Here is a 12,302-nt window from a genome sequence, read left to right on the forward strand (position 1 = left end):
AGTCAGCAAAGGGATCAAGACGGAAGGGGGGCCAGCGATTCTGCTGGCCCCATCGAACGTGGTACGCAGATTAATGCAGCTGCTCGTCGACGTTCCTGGGCGCCTGCTAGAGCGCCCAGATCTACCGTCTCAAGGGCCGATTTGCCACCCGAACTTGGACCCAGTGATTGACGACATGGCCGTTGAATCTTGGATTCTAACCCAGGCAGGGTTCGGGAGCGAGGTGGTCGCTACAATGATTAGTGCCCGGAGGCCTGCTTCAGCATGAATTTACCACCACACCTGGAAGGTGTTCTGTGCTTGATGTCGAGGCCGCAGTGTTTCTCCGCTGAGATTCTCGATCCCCAACATCTTGGCTTTTCTCCAGTCGGGCTTAGACTCGGGCTTTGACCCAAGTTCCCGCAGGTGACAAATGTCGGCCTTATCCGTCCTGTTCCAGTGCAGAATTGCTACCAATTTGCAGGTGAAGACTTTTCATCCAGGGAGTCTCCCACTTGATACCTCCCTATAAGGCGCCTATGGATGCCTGGGTCCTTAACATGGTCCTAAGTGTTCTGCAGGAAGCTCCATTTGAACCGCTTTAGGATATCTCTTTGAGGTACCTTTCCTGGGGAAAGTTGTGCCCCTAGTGGCCATCACTTCCATCAGGCGGGTTTCAGAGCTGGTGGCTCTATCCTGCCGAGCTCCGTTCCTCACTTTCCATAAGGATAAGGTGGACCTCAGACCAGTCCCCCTTTTCTGCCGAAAGTCGTGTCCTCTTTTCACATTAATGAAGATGTTGTTTTGCGTTCATTTTGTCCAGCACCAGTGCACCGTGTGGAAAAGGCTCTTCACACATTAGACCTGGTAAGAGCCCTCCGGAGGTACGTGTCGTAGACGGCACCCTTTCGTCAGATGGACACGCTGTTCGTGCTCCCTGAAGAGCGCAGGAAGGGACTCGCTGCCTCAAAATCGACCATAGGCATATGGATTCGTTTGACTATTCAGGAGTCCTACCGCATTAGAGGCACGCCGATTCCAGCAGGGATCAGAGCGCACTCTACCCGGGCAGTGGGCGCCTCTTGGGTGCTTCGGCACCAGGCTTCGACGGAACAGGTTTGCAGGGCAGCAACCTGGTCCAGCCTGCACACATTTGCCAAACATTATAATATCCATGCTCAGGCCTCGGCGGATGTCAACCTGGGTAGGATTCGCCAAGCAACGGTGGCGCACCTTTAAACAACAGATGCATGTAGCTTGGATCGGTGAGTCAATCTCCCACCCAGGGTCTGCTTTAGGACGTCCCACAGTATCTGTGTCCCCCAATAAGACGAAGGAGAAACATGGCTTTTTGTGAGTACTCACCGTAAAATCCTTTTCTCCGAGACGCTCATCGAGGGATACAGCACCCACCCTATTAGCCAGTTGGCTCTTGTTTTGTTTAAATTTATATGCATTTACTAATTTGATATGAGGGTGGTGTTTTGGACATGTTGTACCTGTATTAAAGCTGATTTTGTTGTCCTCCTACTGCTTTGGCACCAAACTAATTTCCGCCCGCAATAGGGGCGAGGGTGTATACGACAAGAGGAGCTAACCTCTTTTTTTCACTTAGTGTCATCCTCCTAGCGGCAGAAGCATACACCCACAGTATCTGTGTCCCCCAATGAGCATCTCGGAGAAAAGGATTTTACGGTGAGTACTCACAAAAATCCATGTTTTAAAACGAGCGGTTGACTGTCGTGAACATAATCATTTTATAGAGAAACTGCTTAACTTCACTGTCATGCACAACTATTTCCTCTTCGATGGGAAGTACTTCCAGCAGTTCATTGGCACGGCAATGGGGAGTCTTTGTGCTCCCACTTAGGCCAATATGTTACTGGGCTGGTAGGAGGAAACCGATATCTTTGGGGAAAATGGATGGTGGCACCCACATATCCGCTTCTAACCTACTGAAATGGAATAGTCATCATCCAGTCCCACTAAAAAAGGGGATACCTAAGGGGCAGTTTTTCCTCATGAGAAGAAATAGTTCCAATATGGGAACCTTTAGAACACAGGCCAGTGATCTTTATCGGAGATTAACCCCTTTCTGATAGCTGATGTACTATCCCGTCTATGTGCCCTGGGACCTAATTCCCAAGGACGGGATAGTACGTTATAGCGATCAGCGGCACCCCCCTGGGGGAGCGCCGCTGATCGCGGCCGGGTGTGAGCTGATTATCACAGCTGACACCCAGCACTATGTGTCCACCCCTGCCACGTTAACCCCTGGCACGCTGCGATCAAACATGATCGCAGTGTACCAGGGAATAGGAGAGAAGCGCGCAGCGAGGGGGCTCCCTCCGTTCTTCCCTACGACCCACGGAGCAGCGCGATGTTCTTCGTCGCTCCGAGGGTCTCCTCTATGCAGGCCCCCGGATCCAATATGGCCTCGGGGGCCTGCAGAGAGGCGGCACGAGGAAGCCTGCAGCAGCGCCTGTCAGATTGCTGATCTGAGTGAGTGCTGTCTAATCTATCAGATCAGCGATCTGACACCTTACAGTGATGTCCCCACCTGGGACAATATAATAAAGTAGAAAAAAAAAGTGTAAAAATAATTTCTAAAAAATCCCCAAATAAATTAAAAAACAAAATTCCCCAATAAATTCTTTTTTTTTTGTAAATAAAAAAAACCAAAACTATAAAAATGACCATATTTAGTATCGCCGCGTCCGTAACGACCCGCTCTATAAAACTTTCCCACTAGTTAACCCCTTTAGTTAACCCCTTAAAAAAAGCAAAAAACAATGCTTTATCATCATACCGCAGAACAAAAAGTGAAATAACGCGCAATCAAAAAGACGGATCTAAATAAACATGGTACCACTGAAAACGTCATCTTGTCCCGCAAAAAATGAGCCACCACACAGTGTCATCAGCGAAAAAATAAAAAAGTTATAGCTCGCAGAATAAAGCAATGCAAAAATAATTATTTTTTATAAAATAGTTTTTATTGCATAAAAGGGCCAAAACATTTAAAAACTACATAAATGAGGTATCTCTGTAATCGTACTGACCCGAAGAATAAAATTGCTTTATCAATTTTACCACACGCGAGATGGTGTAAACGCACCCCCAAAAGAAATTCTTGAAATGCTGGTTTTTGTTCATCCTGCGTCCCAAAAATCAGAATGAAAAGCGATCAAAAAATGTCACGTTTCTCAAAATGGTACCAATAAAAACGTCAACTCGTCCTGCAAAAAATAAGACCTCACATGACTCGTTGGGTCAAAATATAGAAAAATTATAGCTCTCAAAATATGGTGATTCAAAAACTATTTTTACAATGAAAAGCGTCTTTTAGCGTATGACAGCTGCCAAACATAAAAACCTGCCATAAATAGTAAATCAAACCCCCATTTATCACCGCCTTAGTTAGGGAAAAAAATAAAATAAAAAAAAATGTATTTATTTCCATTTTCCCATTAAGCTTAGGGTTAGAGCTAGGGTTAGTGCTAGGGTAAGGCTGTGTGCACACAGTGCGGATTCTGCTGCAGATTTTTCCTCACAGATTTGGCTAAATACACAGGTAAATCTGCAGGTCAAATGACCTACGTTTTACCTGCGAATTTTAGTGCAGATTAAAATAGTAAAATTAGTGGCGCATATAACCTCCCTGAAACCGCTGCTAAAACAAGGGTCTATACCATAGAGACCAATAAAACTCTAATAAAAACAAGTCAATAGCTTTGCGCAGATAACAGGTGCACTTAATGAATTCGTTACTATGAATGCCTGATAACTGGTTATAACAGATTATTCCGATCAATGTGCAGGGTTATAATAGATTATTCCAATCAATGTGCAGATTCTGTTACCTTGTTTTAATCCTGTGATGTTCAGGTCCTGTAAGACTGTTGCCATGTTACGGAGAAAGGGGGGGTTGTAGAAGTGTCAGATGATACCAGTTACAAAGTCTATAGATAATAATTAATTGTAGGTAGCGTGGCAGCGATGTCCCGGTCGGTGAAACGCTGTTAATCTGTGTCCTGCGGTACTGAGCAGAGTGTGTGTCAGCGCATGTACCGATTGCAGGACCTGTGTGGTTTGAGTGACGTGTTCGGCCACGTGACTCTTTTGCGAAAAGACAATGCGCACTAGTTCACAACTGAGGAAGAACAGAACAGTTTCCTACGCGTTACGGAAAATAAATTTTTTTTCCTTCATCAGGGATCAACTGGTATCATCCGACACTTCTACAACCCCCCTTTCTCCATAAGGATAAGATCAGGGCAACAGTCTTACAGGACCTGAACATCACAGGATTAAATCAAGGTAACGAAATCTGCACATTGATCGGAATAATTTAGTGCGGATTAGCCTGCGGTTTTCCCCTGCGTTTTGACACCTGGTAATGGAGCAGGAGTCAAACAGCTGCAGATTCCGCACAAAGAAGTGACATGCTGCAGATTTAAAACCGCAGCAAATCCGCAGCATGTGCACTGCGTTTTTCATTTGCCATTGAATATAAAGATACTGTACAACGCAGCAGAAACTGCTGCGGATCCGCAGGGCCAAATCCGTTGCAGATCCGCAGCAGAATCTGCAACGTGTGCACACATCCTTAGGATTATGGCTGAGGTTAGGGTTAGGGGTGTGTTGGGGTTAGGGTTGAAGTTAGAATTGGGGGGTTTCCACTGTTTGGACACATCAGGGGCTCTCCTAATGCAACATGGTGTCTCACCTCAATTCCAGCCAATTCTGCGTTCAAAAAGTCAAACAGTGCTCCCTCCCTTCCATGCGCCCAAACAGTGGTTTATTCCCACATATGGGGTATCAGCCTACTCCGAACAAATTGCGCAACAAATTTTGGGGTCCAATTTCTCCTGTTACCCTTGGGAAAATAAAAAATTGGGGGCAAAAATATCATTTTTGTGGAAAAAAATGATTTTTTATTTTTATGGCTGTACGTTATAAACTTCTGTGAAGCACTTTGGGGTTCAAAGTGCTCACCATACATGTAGATAAGTTCCTTGGGGTGTCTAGTTTCCAAAATGGGGTCACTTGTGGGGGGTTTCCACAGTTTAGGCCATTAGGGGCTCTCCAAAGGCAACGTGACACCCGCAGACCATTCCATCAATGTCTGCATTCCAAAACGTCACTACTTCCCTTCCGAGCCCCGATGTGTTCCCATAGAGTAGTTTTGTGCCCATACAGTAGTTTTCTCCCACATATGGGATATCAGCATACTCAGGACAAATTGGACAACTTTTGGGGTCTAATTTCTCCTGTTACCCTTGGTAAAATAAAAAAATTGGGGACTAAGATCATGTTTGTGGAAAAAATATTTTTTTATTTTCACGACCAGGCGTTATAAACCTGTGAAGCACTTGGTGTTTCAAAGTGCTCACCACACATCTAGATAAGTTCCTTGGGGGGTCTAGTTTCCAAAATGGGGTCATGTGTGGGGGGTTTCCACTGTTTTGGCACATCAGGGGCTTTCCAAACGCGACATGGAGTCCGATCTCAATTCTAGCCAAAAAAGTCAATTTGCGCTACTTCCCTTCTGAGCTCTGCCATGCGCCCAAATAGTCATTTACCCTCACATATGGGGTATCAGCGTACTCAGGACAAATTGCACTATAACTTTTGGGGTCCTGTTATCCTTGGGAAAATAAAAATTGGGGGTGAAAAGATCATTTTTGTGGAAAAAATATGATTTTTTAATTGTACGGCTGTACGTTATAAACTTCTGTGAAGCCCTTGGGGGTTCAAAGTTCTCACCACACATCTAGATAAGATCCTTAAGGGGTCTAGTTTTCAAAATGGTGTCATTTGTGGGGGGTTTCCACTGTTTTGGCACATCAGGGGCTTTCCAAACGCGACATGGCGTCCAATCTCAATTCCAGCCAAAAAAAGTCAAATGGCGCTGCTTCCTTTCCGAGCTCTGCCATGCGCCCAATTAGTCGTTTACCCCCACATATGGGGTATCAGCGTACTCAGGACAAATTGCGCGATAACTTTTGCAGTCCAATTTCTCCTGTTACCCTTGGTAAAATAAAAAAAATTGGACCTGAAGTAATTTTTTTGTGGGAAAAAAAAGCTAAATGTTCATTTTTTTTTTTTTTTAAACATTCTGAAAATTCCTGTAAAGCACCTGAAGGGTTAATAAACTTCTTGAATCTGGTTTTGAGCACCTTGAGGGGTGCTGTTTTTAGAAAGGTGTCACTTTTGGGTATTTTCTGTCATGTACACCCCTCAAAATGACTTTAAATATGATGTGGTCCCTAAAAAATGGCTTTGTAAATTTTGTTGTAAAAATGAGAAATTGCTGTTCAACTTGTAACCCTTTAACTTCCTAACAAAAAAATTGTTTCAAAATTGTGCTGATGTAAAGTAGACATGTGATAAATGTTATTTATTAACTATTTTGTGTGACATATTTCTCTGTTTTAAGGGCATAAAAATTCAAAGTTTAAAAATTGCAAAATTTTCAAAATTTTCGACATATTTCCATTTTTTTCATAAATAAACAGAAGCCATATCGAAGAAATTTTACCACTATCGTGAAGTACAATATGTCAAGAAAAAACATTCTCAGAAATGCCAAGATCCGTTGAAGCGTTCCAGACTTATATAACCTCATAAAGGGACAGAGATCAGAATTGTAAAAATTGGCCTGGTCATTAACGTGCAAACCACCCTCTGGGATAAAGGGGTTAAAATGTGTAGTTTGCAATCATCTTGTCTTTCCCGTAACAGAAATCAGCGTCTCCATGCGCCAGTTTCTGATGATATACTTGTGTTAATACACAACGGCCTATCAGAAGAAGCAAGGTTGCATTTTCTATCATATAGACCCCTCAAAGTGACTTCAAATGTGATGTGGTCCCTAAAAATAAAATGGTGGTGTAAATGAGAAATCGCTGGTCAACTTTTAACCCTTATAACTTCCTTTTTTCACAAATAAAGCTAGTTATATGAATGAAATTTTACCACTAACATGAAGTACAATATGTCATGAGAAAACAATGTCAGAATCACCGGGATCCATGGAAGCGTTCCAGAGTTTTGACCTCATAAAGGGACAGTGGTCAGAATTGTAAAAATTGGCCTGGTCATTAACGTGCAAACCACCCTTGGGGGTAAAGGGGTTAAGAATGAGGGGTTATCCATGTAATCTCCTTGATAGACCATTTAATTAAGCTCTTTGTGCAGATAGACAAACCCTTCTTAATTACAGTAACTGTTGAAAGGAGGATACTGGTATCGTCAGAATGATTCGCACGTTTGACTGTCAGACCGAAAGAGTACACCAGGTTTTCAAGAAACATTGGAATATTCTTTTAGCGGTTCCTAATCTAAAGGACCTCCTATCACCAATGCAAAGTATAACATATAGAAGAGGTAGATCTATCGGGGATCAGCTGGTACACAGACTTTAGCAGAGAGAAGCCAGAACTATTACTTGTCTTGATAGAAAGCCTTGTGGCTTCTTCAGGTGAGTAATTGTTCCTGGTTTATTTAGGTTCAGGTGCTTTATTGTGAATTATTTTTTATTTGCGCATAAGGAAGATTGGAGTAGTTTGTGATTTATGTTTGCATCAAGATAGGAAATAATCTGATACTCTCCAAAGTTTGAAAAGCACATACACTACGGTTCAAAAGTTTGGGGTTACCAAGACAATTTTGTGTTTTTCATGAAAACTCATACTTTTATTAATTAAATGAGTTGCCAAATGAATTTAAAATCTAGTCCAGACATTGACAAGGTTCGAAAAAAGATTTTTATTTGAAATAATAATTTTCTCCTTCAAAATTTGCTTTAATCAAAGAATGCTCCCTTTGCAGCAATTACAGCATTGCAGACCTTTGGCATTCTAGCAGTTAATTTGCTGAGGTAATCTGGAGAAATTTCACCCCATGCTTCCAGAAGCCCCTCCCACAAGTTGGTATGGCTTGATGGGACTTTTTGCGTACCATACGGTCGAGCTGCTCCCACAACAGCTCAATGGGGTTGAGATCTGGTGACTACACTGGCCACTCCATTACAAATAGAATACCAGCTGCCTGCTTCTTTCCTAAATGGTTCTTGCATAATTTGGAGGTGTGCTTTGGGTCATTGTCCTTTTGTAGGATGAAATTGGCTCCAATCAAGTGCTGTCCACAGGGTATGGCATAGCTTTGCAAAATGGAGTAATAGCCTTCCTTTTTCAAAATCCCTTTTACCTTGTACAAATCTCCCACTTTACCAGCACCAAAGCAACTCCAGACCCTCACATTACCTCCACCATGCTTGACAGATGGCATTCGGCACTCTTCCAGCATCTTTTCAGTTGTTCTGTGTCTTACAAATGTTCTTCTGTCTGATCCAAACACCTCAAATTTGGATTTGTCTGTCCATAACACTTTTTCCAATCTTCTTCAGTCCAATGTCTGTGTTCTTTTGCCCATATTAATCTTCTCCTTTTATTAGCCAGTCTCAGTAATGGCTTTTTCTTTGCCACTCTGCCCTGAAGGCCAGCATCCCGGAGTCGCCTCTTCACTGTAGACGTTGACACTAGCGTTTTGTGTGTACTATTTAATGAAGCTGCCAGTTGAGGACCTGTGAGGCGTTGATTAATCAAACTACCAACTCTAATGTACTTGTCTTGTTTCTTAGTTGTGCAGCAGGGTCTCCTACTTCTCTTTCTACTCTGGTTAGAGCCTGTTTGTGCTCTCCTCTGAAGGGAGTAGTACACACCGTTGTAGAAAATCTTCAGTTTCTTGGCAATTTCTCGCATGGAATAGCCTTCATTTCTAAGAACAAGACTAGACTGTTGAGTTTCACATAAGTTATTTTTTTCTGGCCATTTTGAGAGTTTAATGGAACCAACAAATGTAATACTCCAGATTCTCAACTAGCTCAAAGGAAGGTCAGGTTTATAGCTTCTCTAATCAGCCAAACTGTTTTCAGCTGTGCTAACATACTTGCACAAGGGTTTTCAAGGGTATTTTAACCATCCATTAGCCTTCTTACACAGTTAGCAAACACAAAGTACCATAAGAACACTGGATTGATGGTTGTGGGAAATGAGCCTCTATACACCTATGAAGATATTACATTACAAACCAGACGATTGCAGCTAGAATGGTCATTTACCACATTAACAATGTATAGAGTGTATTTTTGAATCATTTAATGTTAGCTTCATTGGGAAAAACTGTGCTTTTCTTATAAAAATCAGGAAATTTTTAAGTGACCCTAAACTTTTGAACGGTAGTGTATAGCCCCACGGAGTTAAGGTCTAAAACGTCATGGGGGCGTAATAGGAAGTGATGTGTACCTCCAGCCGTGGTATTGGAAATGGGGACACAATGCATTCCACAGTGGAGCGCATGTCACTTTCTGTTATGATATCGGTCCACAGTATAGGGAGACACAGGAGTAAGTGACGTTATATGTACTTCCGGCCGGGAATTTAGGAATTTTTCTATGACATCGGGAACGCCCCGCTGCATGGCCTACCTATCAGCAAGCTTGTCAGCTGAGTGGGGGCGTCAAGGAAGTGACGTGTGAGCATTGATGCGTCTCAGCCTGGAACGCACGCCGACCAAGGTGAGCGATATATATCCAATGCACAAGCTGGATGGCATGAACTTATAGCGAGCCCAGTAACTAAACCGCTGACCATCAGGTGAGCGGTATTTGCTTGATTGTTTTTTTGCAAAGAGAAAATATTTAAATGCATGAGCTGCAACCTTTTGACATGCTACTCTCATCATAGCACCAGCATCTATGTTTTTTCGATCATCAAATAGGCCTCCTGATGAGCCGTGATAACGGGGAAACGCGTTGAGTTGCAACCTTCTCTATGATGATTCTTATTATTATATTTATATAGCACCGTTGGTTCCATGGTCTTGTACATGAGAAGGGGTTACATACAAATTACAGATATCACTTACAGTAACAAAAACTAACAATGATAGACTGATACAGAGGGGAGAGGACCCTGTCCTTGTGGGCATACATTCTACAGAATCGTGGGGAAGGAGACAGTAGGATGTGGGGTTGCAGCAGCTTCGGTGTTGGTGAGGAGGCAGCTGGGTCATTGCAGGCTGTAAGCTTTCTTGAAGAGGTGGGTTTTCAGGCTCCGTCTGAAGGATCCGAATGTGGTTGATAGTCTGACGTGTTGGGAAGTAGAATTCCAGAGGATGGGGGATATTCGAGAGAAGTTTTGGAGGCGATTAGGTGAGGAGTGAATAAGTGTGGAGGAGAGAAGGAGGTCTTGGGAGGACCGGATATTACGTGAGGGAAGATATCTGGAGATTAGTTCAGAGATGCAGTGGGTTTGGAAAGTATTCAGACCCCTTTAAATTTTTCCCTCCTTGTTTTATTGAGCTTCTCTGGAGAGCCCTGAAAATGGCTGTCCACCAACGTTCACCATCCAACCTGGCGGAAGTGAAGAGGATCTGCAAGGAAGAATGGCAGAGAATCACTAAATCCAGGTGTGAAAAACTTGTTGCATCATTCCCAAGATGACTCATGGCTGTACTAGCTCAAAAGGCTGCTTCTACTCAATACTGAGCAAAGGATCGGAATACTTAATGACCATGTGATATTTCAGTTTTTCTTTTTTTTTATAACTTTGCAAAAATTTCTACCTTTTTTTTTTTTTTTTTTTTTTTTCAGTCGAGATGGGATGCAGAGTGTACATGTTTTACCAAATCAAGTTTATGAGGGCGAGTACGCCCTTACTTACGAAGCGCTCACTAACATGCGAGTTAGGCACACTGTAAACAGTTTTTGTGGTAAAACAAAGTATTTTATTTATATATATAATAGCATTTTTAAGCATGAATTAAAGGATATATAGTGACTGTCAGAGTCATGCAACAAATTACATAGGAATGAATAAGCATTAATACATCACCGGATATTACAGCTTCACTCCTCAATTGGAGGGACTTCGATTCAGTGAGGAGGGGAATTCCGGGAAAAACATCAAGACAGTCAGCACGTCTGCTTCGCCCGTCTGAAAAGTCCCTCCCCACTGAGAAAATCCCCGTCTTTTTATACATTATGTTAATCTACCAGCACATCCGTAGTTAATATAACTGTTCACACTAGCGCAGTCGCAGTTCAGTTATCTCGAACATTTCTGCATGTGATCAGCTCGTGTGGTCATGCGCCGTTAACCTGTTTTCCAAAAGGCCTTATCAGTTATTTTGTTCTTTTTCAAGGATATACATCCAGCTAAAACCAGAATTTTCCACTTATGCCAGAGCAATTATGTGCTAAAATAACTGTATTCTTCTTCTGCACAAATAAGTTTATACCAAGTCAAACCTTGTGCTCAAAAATTATACAATATAAACCATATTGATCACCTAGTATATTGATCAGGATACCTATCTAGATATCACTGATCCTCATTCTTATCACATTTGTATCACAGTAGATTAATGATAAAAAAATGAAATTTTTTGAATTTATCAAATGGCTGCAATGAAGCAAAGAGTGAAAAATTTAAAGGGGTCTGAATACTTTCTGTACACACTGTATATGGAGGAGACAGGTTATGGATGGCTCTGTAGGTCAGTATTAGTAATTTGAACTGGATACGCTGAGGGAATGGGAGCAAGTGAAGAGATTTGCAGAGGGAAGAAGCGGAAGAGTAGCGAGATGAATTATTCGGCCAGCAGAGTTTAGGGATAGACTGGAGAGGTGCGAGAGTGTTAGCAGGGAGGCCACAGAAAAGGATGTTGCAGTAGTAAGAGGCGGGAGATGATGAGGGCATACAAAAGCATTTTAGAACATTGAGGGTTGAGGAAAGGACGGATTCTGGAAATATTTTTGAGCTGGAGGCGACAGAAGGTGGAAAGCTTGGATGTGCAGTTTGAAGGACAGGGCAGAGCAGTGGCGGATTATAATGAGGTCAATTTGGGCAGTTGCCCCGGGCCCAGTGAGGTTAAGGGGCCCACAGCCCAGGCCAGTAAATTGCCCCATTATAATCCGCCACCGCGCAGGGCCGGATTATAGGCAGTGCAGGCGGGGCTTCAGCCCCGGGGCCCCCACCACAAGAGCTTCTAAGGGGGCCCCCACCACATTCCTGCTGGCTGCTGCAATGGCACTCCATCTTCTCCCCACCTAAAAGTGAGTGACCGTGGGGGCGGCATTATGTGCTCTGCTACCAGCAGCATCTACAAGTAGCGTGAACGCTGATGCTGCTGGTAGCGTGCAAAGGCTTGTGATGAGATCACAGGAGGTAAGGTGTCAGGGCCCCCGATCATGTGACCCCTGTCTCCTCCCCTCCTGTGACCTCATCACAGGTCCTGTGCGCACAGCACAGAGC

At 43.2% G+C, this 12,302-nt stretch overlaps 1 protein-coding gene across 6 annotated transcripts in view; it reads left to right on the forward strand.

Annotated features, from left to right (window-relative positions):
* Nucleotides 1–12,302, forward strand: part of PHF10 (PHD finger protein 10) — a 357,386-nt gene that overhangs the window by 26,629 nt on the left and 318,455 nt on the right. The window lies entirely within an intron of this gene.

This window comes from Dendrobates tinctorius, unplaced genomic scaffold (assembly GCF_039654945.1).
Source record: "Dendrobates tinctorius isolate UK_male_01 unplaced genomic scaffold, ASM3965494v1 ptg000181l, whole genome shotgun sequence".
Taxonomy (NCBI): Eukaryota; Metazoa; Chordata; class Amphibia; order Anura; family Dendrobatidae; genus Dendrobates; species Dendrobates tinctorius.